Here is a 14,055-nt window from a genome sequence, read left to right as displayed (position 1 = left end):
AAAGGAGGGACAAAGAGGCAGGACTAACCACTGACAAGTAGGTATTTTTGAAGGACACTGAAACAGACAAATCGAAAGCTGGGTGATGGCTTTAACCCAACATAAGAAATTACGCTAGGTCTTGAATGCGCAACCTAAAAACTGACACTGGAAGCTGAAATAAAAATGGTTGGGAACCCCGTATATGCCGCCCCGGCAGTAACGAGGGTCAGGGGGATGCGCCGGGATGTCTCGTAAAACAGCCTGGATGTGCCATTTTGGAATCAGGCGGTTTCCGTGTGCCCTCCAATTCCCATGTAAACACACCAAACCCCCACCCAGGAACATTGAGGCCTAAAGCAAAGAGACTACTGTGGGACAAAAACATAAAAAAGAAAAACAGAGTGCTAACCGAGTTCTCCAAGGATGCCACGGGTATGCCAGCATACCAAAGACTCCTCCCATGTTCTCTTAGGCCCATCATACGAGTGCAACCACATAAAACGACAGGGACTACCAAGCAGGCCTGGAAAAAAAAAGAAAAAGAAAAACACCTGAAGCCAAGATGGCAACCGGCTGCAGAATAAAGAAAATAGGAAGTTCTTCCTTGGATGTGAAGTACTTGTACTCAGGGGTGACGGAGTGTACTGAGGGACTTTAGAAGCTGTGAAGCATTTCAAAGAGTGCTTTATTCTGAATTACACAGTCCACCACACGTCACATCAAGCCAGCTCAGATCTCAACATCTTACTGGGCACAGTAACAGGAAACAAGCTGACTACACTTGGGACACACATAAACATAGCACTCCACAACATTACTACGAGCACATGTACAGATATGGCACACGCTAAACACTTAGCACATACTATTGAGAAACATTCAAAAGATGCATACCATTACACAATCTTTCCCCTTTTGATCAGAAACAAAACAACAATAAAGGATGCAAACCACACGTGTGTAAGTGCCGTGAAACGATAAAACCCTCAAATCTTTTGGGCGTTCTCCTGACACAGGTACCCACCGAGCCCATGCCTGAACGCTCACTGGCAAGACCCTCACTTTCACTCGTACTTCGTTGGGTAGCATCTAAGTAAATGTCATCAACAGCTGAAAGCTGAACAGAAGGTTGCAGCCATAGTGCTCAATCCGCATTTTTTACACATCTCTTCTTTTATACATAATATTCTTGAACAGCTGAAATGCACCAAAAATACACATTGAAATGTGTCGTGGGCTGGAGAATATGATCATCGCCAAAATGTATTGAGGGACTTTAGAAGCTGTGAAGCGTTTCAAAGTGTACTTTATTCTGCTTTACACAGCCCACGACACTTCACGTCTAGCCAGCTCTGATCCCAACAGCTTACTGGGCACAGTAAATGGAAACGAGCTGACTAAACATACAGCACACATGAGGCACAGTTTTAAACATAAACGTAGCGCTCCACAACATTACTACGAGCGCATGTACAGAGATGGCACACACTAAACACAGCACATGCTTTTGCGAAACATTTAAAGAAATGCATTACATTACAGGGGGCCATCTTGGAATGGGAAGGGAAGTCAAGTTTGGTGGGTGGGTTCTGCATGAATGGAGTAAACTCTGATGTAAGGACTGTGAGAGGAAGAGGGACAAGGAGGTAATAAAGATGCCTCTGTGGAGGCCAGCCTCTGTCAATATTTTCATTGGGACAGTTTGTTTCTAAACTGAGCATGGAAAGCACGGCCTGGTGGGTGTGCTCTTCAGGAAGTGACGAACTGTGATGAGGAAGAGGTACGAAGGGGTTGATTATAATGTAGCACCATCAGTGCTACTTATTGCTATGATTACTTTCGGTAATCCCCATTACTCTTAGTCCTACTCGTCCTCGACCCAGTCATTACTCATGAGGTATCCCGCAAGACAGGAAACAAAACAGGAAACACTTTTAGGCTCCACCCCCCCTCCTGCCAGGTGCTATAACACTCCCAACCACCAGAAGCACATCCTGACACACCAAGCAACAAAGGCCTGGACAGGGAGGGAGGGTGGGAAGTATGACTGGGTCGAGGACGAGTAGGACTAAGAGTAATGGGGATTACCGAAAGTAATCATAGCATTACCTCTACGTCCCTGGTCCTGGACCCAGTCATTACTCATGAGGCATACCAAAGCAACGCCCAAGAAGGCCTTTGGCACACCCAACAAAGCAAACATAGACCAGACACAAAGGAGTGCAGCAAGTGAAAGTTTAATAAACACATAGACTCTGAGCGGGGGAGCAACCCCCACAGCTTGCAACATCCCATGACCAAAATTGGTCTGGTCAGAAAGGGCACAATTCAACCGGTAGTGTCTCACAAAAGTAGATTAGGAGGCCCAAGTTCGAGCCCAACAGATTTCATCAAGAGAAACACCATGAAAAGCAGCTCAAGAGGCAGACACGCCCCGAGTGGAACGCGCCTGAACCCCAGCAGGACAAGGCAAACCCTCACCCAGATAAGCCAGAGAGATGACTGCCTTAATCCAGCGACCCAAAGTAAGACAGGAGGCAGCTTTACCTCGACTAGCCAAACCAAAGGTCACAAAGAGGGAGTCAGAGGAGCGAAACTCAGCAGATCTAGCAACGTAAACAGACAAGGCACGTCTCAGATCCAAAGAATGAAGCAAAAGCTCAGAAGGAGAAGAAGGAGAAGGACACAAATAAGGAAGAACCAGTTCCTGAGAGGAATGAAAACGAGAGCGGATTTTGGGGAGAAAACCGGGATCCAAAGAGAGGACCACCGCGTCATCCAGAAATCGCAAAAACGGGGGAGAACAACGCAAGGCAGTAAGTTCCCCCAGCCGTCTTGCAGAAGTAATAGCAACCAGAAACGCCACCTTGTAAGACAAGAACTTAAGGTCCACAGACTCCAAAGGCTCAAAAGGAGGGGACTGCAAAACACCCAACACCAAGGAAAGATCCCAAGTGGGCACCAGAGACCGGACAGAAGGCAAAGAGAGAGAGAAACTCCGAAAGAGGCGAGAAACCAACAAACCATCGAAGGTTGAAAAGAATCCGGGTCCCGGAAGGCATGGATAGCAGACCATTGACCCTGCAAGGTAGACAAAGCAAAGCACTTCTGAAAGCCATCCAGAAAAAACTGAAGAACAGAAGACACAGGGCAAGAGGTAGGAGACAGATCAAAGGAGGAACACCACCCAGAAAAAGAAGTCCAGTGTTGGAATAAGAAGACAAACTAGACTTCCTACGAGAGGCCTGCATCACAGAGATAATGTGGTCGGGCAGACCACAGGCCCCAAGAGACAACCGTTCAACCTCCAGACCGCCAAGGAGAGAGGAACCAGAAGGAAGGGAGAGGGGGACCTCAGAGGAGAGGGGTACCGGGGCAGAAACCAAGGAGGGCCCACAGCCAGACCCAGCAACAGAGGAAACCAAGATCTCCATGGCCAGTGAGGGAGATCAGCCACCACCTGAGCCCCCTCCCGCTGAACCTTCAGCAAGAAGGCAGGAATCAGAGGAAAGGGAGGAAAGGCATAAAGAAGCCAAGGAGGCCACAGGAGAGACAAGGCATCCACCCCCCAAGCGCCCCGCTCTGGGGTCCTGGAGCAGAACAGGAGAACCAGGGCATCGGACCGGGAGGCAAATAGGTCCAGAGCCGGAGTCCCGAACCTCCGGCAGATCAACTGAAAGGTCCAGGGAGCCAGACACAGGGACAGAGACGAAGGAAACCTCCGACTCAAGGAATCCGCCACCATGCTGTCCACACCCCGAATGTGCTGAGCAGAGAGGGCCAGTAGATGCTGCTCCGCCCAATCCGAAATGGAGCAGGCCACCAGATTCAGGGTCCCGCCCTGGTGATTTATGTAGGCCACCGTCACCGTGTTGTCCGAAATCACCAGGACATGGCAACCCTTCAGATGAAGATGGAAGAAGCGAAGCGCCCTCTCAACGGCAGACAGTTCCCACCAGTCGGACAACCTGCGCGACTCCGACGGGAGCCAACGGGCCTGCACCGTCCAATGATCCAAAGTCGCACCCCAGCCGGACGCGCTGGCATCCGTGGTCAAAACCAGAGGGGGAGGCAGATGGAAACACATCCCCTTGGAAAGGTGGGAAGAATCCAGCCACCACTGGAGAGCAGCTATAATGTCCAGAGACACAGGCACAGGAACAGCATAGTCCAAGACAGGAAAGGGGACCCACCTCTGAACATGCCACAGCAGAGGACATAGATGAACCCTGGCCCAGGGGACGGTGAAATCAGACGCAGCCATATGACCTTGAACCTCCAGCCATTGTAGGAGGGGAGCCGCAGCTCGGGACAACAACTTCCTCAACAACGACTGAAGACGGTGTATCCGTGAGTCCGGCAGAAACACCTTGCCCAGCACCGAGTCGAACACTGCTCCGATGAAGGTCCTCCGGGTGGCAGGCACAAGGTGGCACTTTGGCAAGTTTATCAAGAACCCATGATCCCTGAGCGTAGTCATGGTCAACAGAAGGTGGTGAGACATGATCTCCAGAGATGGGGACTGGACCATCCAGTAGTCCAGATAGGGGAACACGGATACCCCCATGAGATGGAGATGTGCCACCAAGGGAGCCACCACCTTGGTGAAAACCCTGGGGGCAGACCGAAGACCAAAAGGAAGGAGGCAGAACTGCAGTGCTGACCCTCCAGGCAGAAGCGCAGGAAATGCTGATCTCCCACAGCCACGGGAACGTGAAGATAAGCATCCTGGAGATCGAGAGTGGAGAACACCCACCCGGACTGAATCAGCGGAATCACTTTCTGGAGAGTCTCCATCTTCCTCACAAACAAGTTCACACCCGAAGGTTGATGACCACCCGGAAACCCCCGTGATCTCCAAGCAGAAGCGCAGGAAATGCTGATCTCCCACAGCCACGGGAACGTGAAGATAAGCATCCTGGTGATCGAGAGTGGAGAACACCCACCCGGACTGAATCAGCGGAATCACTTTCTGGGGAGTCTCCATCTTCCTCACAAACAAGTTCAGACCCCGAAGGTTGATGACCACCCGGAAACCCCCCGTGATCTTCGGAACCACAAAGATGATGGAGTAGACACCCATTCCCAGTTCCCTCAGCGGAACAGGGACAAACGCATGCTTGCTGACCAAAGAACGAACACCGTCCAGCAAGGCCAGACGGCAGGAGGCGTCCCGAGGAGTCGGAGTCACCACCACCCCGGAGGGAGGGGGAAGGGACAGGAACTCGATCCGGTAACCCCAAGACAAAACATCCAGCACCCACTTGTCGGAGGTCATCAATCGCCAAGCCGGAAGAAACAGGTGAAGTATCCCACCATCGAGACCGACCCCCTGGACGGCATAGTCAGGAACGCCGCGGGCCAGACCCAGCACCCCACTGGGATTTCTTCTGAAACTGCCGCGGAAAAGAACAGCAAGTGCCACGCTGACCCCTGAAGGAAGACTGCTGAAACCTGGAAGGTTGGCGGAACAACCTGGCACTGGAGAAGGAGGCACCCCCACAGGACGGAAGCTGACGAAAAGACAAGGAATGCTTGCGCTCCTTAAAGACCTTATGCAGCTTATCCTCAAGAGAGTCACCAAACAGACAGGTACCAGTGAAAGGCAACCTCAAAGCCATGGAATGTTGAGCCACGTCCATCTTCCAATCTCTTATCAATAGGTTCCTACAGGCAGCAATAGAGGAACCACAGGACATAGCAGAAGCCCTCACTGAATCAAAGGCGTTGTCCGATAAGAATTCAGCTTGACGCTCAATGGACTCCAGTAAGTCCGGACAGCCGCCACCCTCCTGCATCGTGGAAAACAAAGTCTTGAAATCAGACAACAAAGACTGGGCAACATAGGCCCCATAAATCCCAGATCGAATAGCAAGGTGAGAGCCAGCATAAGATTTCTTCAAAGCCGAATCGACTTTCTTATTCACACCGTCCCTCAGGATGTTATCATCTGCCATGGAAGGACGCCCCACAAGACTGGCCACAACAGAGTCCACCGGGAAAGAATCAGGCAAGGAGTCCGCCACATCCTGCAAAGGATAACGCTTGGACATAAACCTGGGCATGGCAATGTGATCCGGGTCCTTCCATTCCTTAAGCAGCACATCCAACACAAAAGGGTGCACCGGCAGAGAAGAGGCAACAGGCTTCCTAAACTACGGCAAGAGCGAATCCTGAGAGATGCTGGGCGCAGAAGCATCAGGGAACCCCATATTCACCCGAACATGGGAAAGGATATCAGGCAAGAGATCCCTGGAAATGTACTTGCCGTGAAGCTCACCAGCAGCGAGAGAAGACCCATCAGATTAATCAGAGGAAGAAATGTCCGAGTAAAAGTCAGCAGCACCGGAATGACCACCAACAGACTTCTTGTTCGCCTTCATATCAGACAGCGTCTCTAGGATAAGGCGCTTAATCCGATCATCATCCCCCCTGGCACGCTTCACAGGAGTAGCCGAATCCCCACTAGTCTCAGGGGAAGAGGAAGGTACAGGAGAAGAATGCTTCCTCTTGCGATGATGTTTGCCCATAATGAACACAAGAACAGCATTAGCAGAAGAGTAGGAAAACCAATCCAGCAACAACAGAAGGAAAACATCAGTCCAGTACAACATATATATACATATGGAAGGAACCGAATAGGTCGAAATAAATACAAAACAACCAATCCCAGCGTTTGAAAACTCCCAGCGCCAAACCGAGCAGCTGCAGAGAGTAAACCAAGCCGCCGGCCAATCACAACGAAGGCCGTAGTGAAGAGAAGCGAGAGGAAGGGGCGGTACTCCAAAAGAACCCTCGGCCAAACAGGAAGCGCGGGTCGTCAAGGAATCCTGCAGCATAGAAGGTTCCGAAGCCGCTGTAAGCCTGTAACGTGCAACTGCCAAAGCACAGAGCACAAACAAAGCCCCTCGCAACGACAGGCGCGCCGGAGCACACCCGGGCGACCGTCAACAATGCAGGGAGGAACTCCGCCGGGGGAAGAAACGGACAAATAGCGCGCCCAAAGACGGCCAAGCGCTAATTCAGCAATCGTCTACCTCCCCCTCCACTCGCAGCAAGATCGGTTTTTAAAATGAGATAGCCCCAATTCTCACAGTTCAAGCGGCGTTCGATACCCAGTCGCATGGCACATCTCTTCCTTAATACTGATAGCCAGCCTAGTATTCCACTCACCCATACGGGAACTTGACGAAAACGGAGGACTCGAACCGGTCGCCACACAGGACGAAGAGAACCCGGCAGCAAGACCAGGGAGACCCGCGGAGCCACGCAACACAGGTCCCCCGAGCCCAGGAGGAGACAGGGAAGCCCAGCAGCCCTACTCCACAGCATCCCACGACGGTCCATGGGAGCCTCACAGAGCCCAGCAGAGGAGGAATCCACAGAACAAGCGAAGCAGGTAAGTGCCCGGCACTCACCCAAGCGTCTCTTATCAGGTAACCACCGACAGGAAACAAAACAGGATGTGCTTCTGGTGGTTGGAAGTGTTATAGCACCTGGCAGGAGGGGGGTGGAGCCTAAAAGCGTTTCCTGTTTTGTTTCCTGTCTTTTGGGATACCTCATGAGTAATGACTGGGTCGAGGACGAGGGACGTAGAGGTAATGGTGCTAGGCACTGGCCCCTAACCTTCACAGTTTAAGGGTGGATGCACACGGAATCGGTTGGTTCTCAACGATGTCCAGTCACTGAGAGTAAAAGGCCTTATCTTCTGACTGCTGTGCGAGCTCGCTGTGCATGCTCTAGACTTAAGTACTATTTAATGGACTCGGGGACATGAGCCAAAGACAATTGATTTCACGTCAGCTGGTGCGCGTGCTGCCTTCACGGCAGAAGTCTCACTGAAATCACAAGAGGGAGATGACTTATACAATGCGACAGCCTTCCAACAACAGGGGACTGCCGAGTCAGTCAAGTAAACATAGAATGAGCTTCTTAAACAAACTGCAAGAGATCTTATAAGGATGACGCGTTTATCAAGCGATATGATAAACAATAAGGGTACCTCGTGTGGGCAATTTGGTGATACTAATTGGTACAAAAAGAGCAAAAAGACAGTAAATTAGTTGCTCATCCTGTAATTCATGTTTAGTCCATGGTCATTTGAGTAAGTTAACTTTCTATTGGTCACACCGTCCCATGTAAATAGAGGCGTTTCGACCTTGTCGGGTTCTAGTTGGGTTTCAGTACAGACCACGCGCTGATCATGCAGTGCGAAGATGGGCCAAAGGCTGCAGCCGGAAGTCTGGCTGTCTCAGAAAAAACATTTTACCATCACAGCTCTACTGCACCTTTTCAGGGGCGCAGACTGGCGCACCGCCGACAGTCTCCAAATAGTTTCAAATCTAACCGTTTCGCCATCGTTGCAGTCAACAAGCTGATCGGTAATTCAGCTTACTCCTCATTTTAGGTACACATGAAAACAATCCATTTCCCTGTTCTGAGATAACCCCCTCAGCCTGATGGGGTCAAAACGCGTTGGACACTTTCCCATGGGGTAAAAGGTGTTTTTTCCATTTTCCACGGGCTCGCCACTTTTTTTTCTAGAAATATAGCAAACATCCAAAGCTTCCCTAGGGACTTTGCAAGGTTTAGAATTGCCTGGCCTTAAATTGGACAGTTTAACCAACAGAGCTAAATATTATCCGTATCATTGCTAAAGACCTCGGAAGTGGCAAAATGCTAAAAAAATGGATTTTATTTTATACATTATCATTCTTGTTCACTGGTGACAGGACACGTGTACACAGCAATAAACATAAAAATATATACCTATTAGTCGAACTTGATGTTTCCTGTATTTGCCTCTAATGTTAGGATGATTTAGGTTTGTTTACTCACTCCACTGATCATTGATTAATAATGAATTGCATGACGAGTAACTGGTTTATTGTTCTTTTGCTCTTTCGCTCCTCTCAGCATTACTAAGTTGCCGATGCGCAATTCCCCTTTTGCTTATAACATTAAATATGCGGTCCAACCTCCCGTGGGTAAAGGACCCATCTCTTTCCTCCGTTTCAAGAGCAGCGTTCCTCCTCCGTTTATCAAGCCAACACGTTTTATAGTTGCAAACTTTCAGTGAATATTAAAAGACACAGTGTTAGATTGCCAAAGTTGCTATTGCTAAAGTTATCATAACTACTACTGTACCATTTACTTCCGCTATTGTTTATTATCATTTGTATGGGATGCTGTGAAAAACGCCGCCTTTTATCATGCTTTTCTGCCAGGGTCTGGATTTTTTTGTGTTGTCTTTCTGATTTCAGTGCCTAAATCCTAATCGTGGCCAATAGCGCGATAATAATTAATATCACGGCGGGGAATATCGGTTAACGGGGTCTCCATTGCCCTGTCCTGTTTAAACACGGAAGATTACAGTATTTTAGCAGCTATTGGAGTTGAAATGTAATTGATAAGACACAAGCGCCACCTACTGGGCAAAAGTTAGGTTGATTTTATTTTGGAATTGTCTAGAATCTAACCCCCAGATTCATCAAAGTCCTGTTTTGCGAGTGCTTAATAGCGAATTTTAAGGAATCGCTATTAAAGACTCGCAAAACGGGATGCATGTAGAAATCGCAATATTTTTTGCGATTTCTACTGCTTCCTTATTTGCGATTCGCTAATTGCGAATCGCAAATAAGGAATGGCTTTCCCATTCATTCCTACGGGCCTAAAGGCATTCCTATGGGCCTAAAGGCCCATATGAATGAATGGGGAGTAATTCCTTATTTACGATTAGCAATTAGCGAATCGCAAATAAGGAAGCGATTTCAAGGGTGCCAGGGTGTCCACCCTGTAGCACCCCTGAAATGGTAATGTACACTGGTGTTGCGCACACATATGTCCAAAGGACATGTGTGTGTGTGTAACATACAACTTAGAAAAATGCACTAAAGTGCATTTTTATAAGATTTTGCTATTTACCACGTAGTTAGACTTCGCGGTAAATAGCGGCCCCAGATTGCGAATTCACAATTTTAAAATGGTTCATGAATTGCATTTAAGGAATCTCAAATTGAGATTCTTAAATGCAATAATTCGCAATTTAGGGATTTCTAGAATTGCGATTTTTGCATTTGGGATAATGAATCCCAAATGCAAAAATAGCGCTCGCAAAGGGCCAGATTCTCAGAATCTGGCCCTTTGCGAGCCGATTTTGGCTTGATGAATTGGCTGTAAATGTTGTGCCATCAAGAAGTTAAGTTGCTTCAGTGTAAAGGCAGAGGCGTAGCTAGAGCCCGTGGCGCCCGGGTCCATCCCACAGACTGCCGCCCATGGCATCCGCAGCCCCAGCCAGCTCCACACCGGTCCACCAACCAGTGCAAGCAAGTCCCAACCATCTGAACTCGCAGCCTCAGAGGGCCGCGCACAACACCCCGGGGCCACTCACCCAACCATACCGGTGTGAATCTTCCTAATACCTCCAAACATATCCGTCAGCCTGCCTGACTGTGATTTGCATGCGCGTTCCACAGGCTCTCCTGAAGCCCGCCCAGCAGCCATGCTCAAGTCTCCATAACCACACTCTTTCTCAGATGCATTTAATTTGATTTACAGCGCCACGCATACCAGTGTACGGTGTCAGGGCACTTTACATCACACACACTACACAGAGACAATCATACGTGTGTAAATCACTGTATAGGAAATGTTACATGAGACAAAGGACTACAAGGTGTAGAAGCCACATGAAAACCATACTAGTAGGCAGTATAGTTTAATAGTTCACTGTTCTATGTTAGGATTTTATCTTATAAACTGCAAGTAACAAAATGATCTCTCTTACAGAAGCAGTAACCTACTAAGCTAGTTAACATTATGTGCACTTTGTGATCTGCATGGTAATGTTCTTTACAGCAGGCACATTAACCCTCTGTGCTACTTTTCCAAGAGTCAACCCTTCCACTAGACAAAATTCCGATCTCTCTCTAGGAAGAACATTAATCACCGAAGCTATCATGACATTTTTATTGTTGCTGAAAATTGCTGGAGGCCAGGAAGGAGGCAGTAAGTTTTTTTTAAACCATAATATACTTGCAAACACTACGCACCCACCCAAAATAGGTACCCAGTGCGGTCACACTCTTCGCATCGCCCTAACCTGCTCAATGTTCATGTGACCTCAGTGACAGAGTCACAGTGACGGGATCACTGTTGCTCTAGGGTGTGCTTCTGCATAGGCCAGCCCGCAAGACTGGAGATGAACTTCAGTATGGATTGTGGTGGACAGGCCTTCACAGTGAACCCACAATTGCCACCACTCGGGTACACCTGCTCGTGCTAAGACATCAGGCCTTCTAAGGTCTAGTGGGGCCTTCTAAGGTCTAGCATGGGAATAGGCTCCCTCAGTGGAGTGATCTGATGGACTGGTCATGAAGGCTGAACCCAGTTCCCCAGTTCCAAATTCCACAGCTCTGGCCATAGTGCCACATCCTCTACCCCACTGAACACCATACTGCCCCACTGAGAGAAACTCACACTGCCTTCAGCTACAAACTAATTGTGCCCGCTATAAATACTTGGATGTGGCTCAATTCAAATGATGCACTTGATAAGAGTAATATGCTGCCTTAAAAAAAAAAGAAGTCAAAGCAAACGCTCAAAGGGAATGCAAGATTAAGTAAAGCATGTGAAATGTAAGCAGAAACAACATGGTTACCATAACGATTTCTCACTCACTATTCAGAAATCAGCGCGTGGTTTTACCTGAAAAGTTAAGGACATGACTACAGGGCCCTGAAGAGAACCGTTTCAATGTCCATTGCTTATATCCTTACAAAACGTAAGCAGTATGGTTTAAAAAGACCACATCCATAAACACAGAGCTATGATACACATTTTGTTTTTCAATCCACCCATCAACCAGGTATTTCAATACATCCAGGAATGGTGCACTTCCCCACCTGGTGACAACAATGCTGTTCAAAGAAAGACGAGAAAACAAAAGTATGCTTCACTGCAAAGTCTGTAAAGTGAGGCTGATGTGTTTGGATGTGAATAAAACCAATCTGGCCACTTTGCAACCACTCTGTCTTGCTTTATTTAGTTATGTATTTATTTTTCATATTTAAAACCTTTTATTCCTCTCCATCCTCAGAGGCATAGCTAGACTGACTGACAGTAGTGTCAGTGAGTGTCCCGGTCCCCAAATAAACTACAAAGGCTGCTGCCCCCAAAATCATGGCATCATTCAAGGTTGCTCTGACCCTGTGATCTAAACCAATCAAAACTGTTACTTATATTACGAAGTGCACGCAGGGTTTCTCTGTGTTGTGAAAAAGAGCTAGGTGGGACTTAGTGGAATAGATATTCTTTACCAAAGACCACCTCCATCGGTTTCAGCATTAATCATTAATTATTGCTATATGGAAACTCTCAAATAAAGCACTAGTGTAATCTAGTATCAGTAACAGAGATAAGAAACAATATTTCATTAGATCGCATAGAAATTGCAAAAAGACCTAAACCAAGCAATATAAATAAATTGCGATTTGTGGTCATTGACCTGAATGTAGCGTCTTTTCTCTGTGGTCTGCACTTGGCTCTCTCTGCTGGCAAGTGGGTCTATCAAAACAAACGCTCTTGCTTTCCTGCAAATCAATTCTACGTCCAGATTCACTCGGATGGACTCCAATGAATGGAGCCTGTAACTATAAGGAAATAAATATCTACATGACCCCTGTAATGTTATGTTAGTATATTTTGTATAGCGCACAGCTGCCTCAGCAAAGAGGTGTCCCAGCGCTGAAGCAAAACATAGAGGCTGGAAATCAGAAAAGGGCACTTGGCTGTGGGGAAAAGATGGGTTTTAACCCCTCCCATGCTGGTGACGGAACCGCTCCGTCACCAGCCACGGACGCGCTGTGCTGATGACGGAGCGGTTCCATCATGGCCCGCTCGGCGCGCCTGCGCGGCACGGATTCCGCGCCTGCGCTGGAAGTTCTGATGAGCGGGCGGGGCTGTGACGGAACCGCTCCGTCATCAGCACAGTGCACCCGAGGCTCGTGATGGAGCGGTTCCGTCACGAGCATGGGAGCGCCACGCGGCCCCCCCGCCCTCCTAGCGCTGTGGTGGAATTGCCGCCACAGCGAAGGGGTTAATAGCCTTGCGGAAAGCCAAGTAGTTCTCCATGGCACGAATGGGAAATGGCAGAGCATTCCAAAGGCTGGCAGTTAGTAAACGGAAAGAGCCCCCGCCCGACCGCGCCCTCCTCGTACGAGACACAATCGCAAGAGGTTGTCCAGAGGAGTGAAGTTTTCGCGTAGGAGAGTAAGGTGATCATAGATTGGACAAAATGGCCAGTGAGGGAGATTTCAAGATTTTGAATGCAGTGCAGAGGACCTTGAATTCTACTCGGTTGACAACAGGCAACCAATGCAACTGGCGAATTGTCCTGGAAGTAGGGCAGGTTTTGGGGAGACCCAGCAGGGTTCTAGCTGCCGCATTTTGAACTCACTGTAATCTCAGGGTTTCGGTCTTATTTACCCCTATGTACAGTGCATTGGCATAGTCCAAACTTGATAAAATGGAGGCCTGAATAATCATTTGCCTAACTGGTAAGTCAAAAAACCTAAGCAACGGTGTAAGGCCCCGAAGAATGCCATAGCAGGTCCCTGCAATTTTCTTGATTTGAAACTGAAAGTTGAGGTTTGAATCGACCCAGACACCAAGATCTTTCACCACCTGCTATGGGGTAGGTGCACAACAAAATATGGCCAGCCACCACCGATCCCCCCATAGTTCTAGATGGTTTCCCACCAGCAGGACCTCTGACTTGCTGGAATTCGGTTGTAGACAGTTATCGGTTTTCCACTCAGCGACAGCCGTAAGATCCTCCTGAAACTTGGATGCAGCCCCCCTGGTGTCCTCCGAGAGAGCAACCACCAGCTGTGTATCATCAGCACATGATACAATGGTAAGCCCTCTGCTCCTCGCCAGGACCACCAAAGTTGCACCTAGAGGTTAAAAAGCATGGGGCTCAATGCAGAGCCATTCAGGACCCCTTGTATGTTGGCATGGAGCATGGAGGCAAACAGTGAGGCCATGACCTGGAAGGCCATGTTGGAAAGAAAA

This window comes from Lissotriton helveticus, chromosome 1_1 (genome assembly GCF_964261635.1).
Source record: "Lissotriton helveticus chromosome 1_1, aLisHel1.1, whole genome shotgun sequence".
Taxonomy (NCBI): domain Eukaryota; kingdom Metazoa; phylum Chordata; class Amphibia; order Caudata; family Salamandridae; genus Lissotriton; species Lissotriton helveticus.
The sequence above is the reverse complement of the archived record's forward strand: the minus strand, read 5'-3'. Positions refer to the sequence as shown.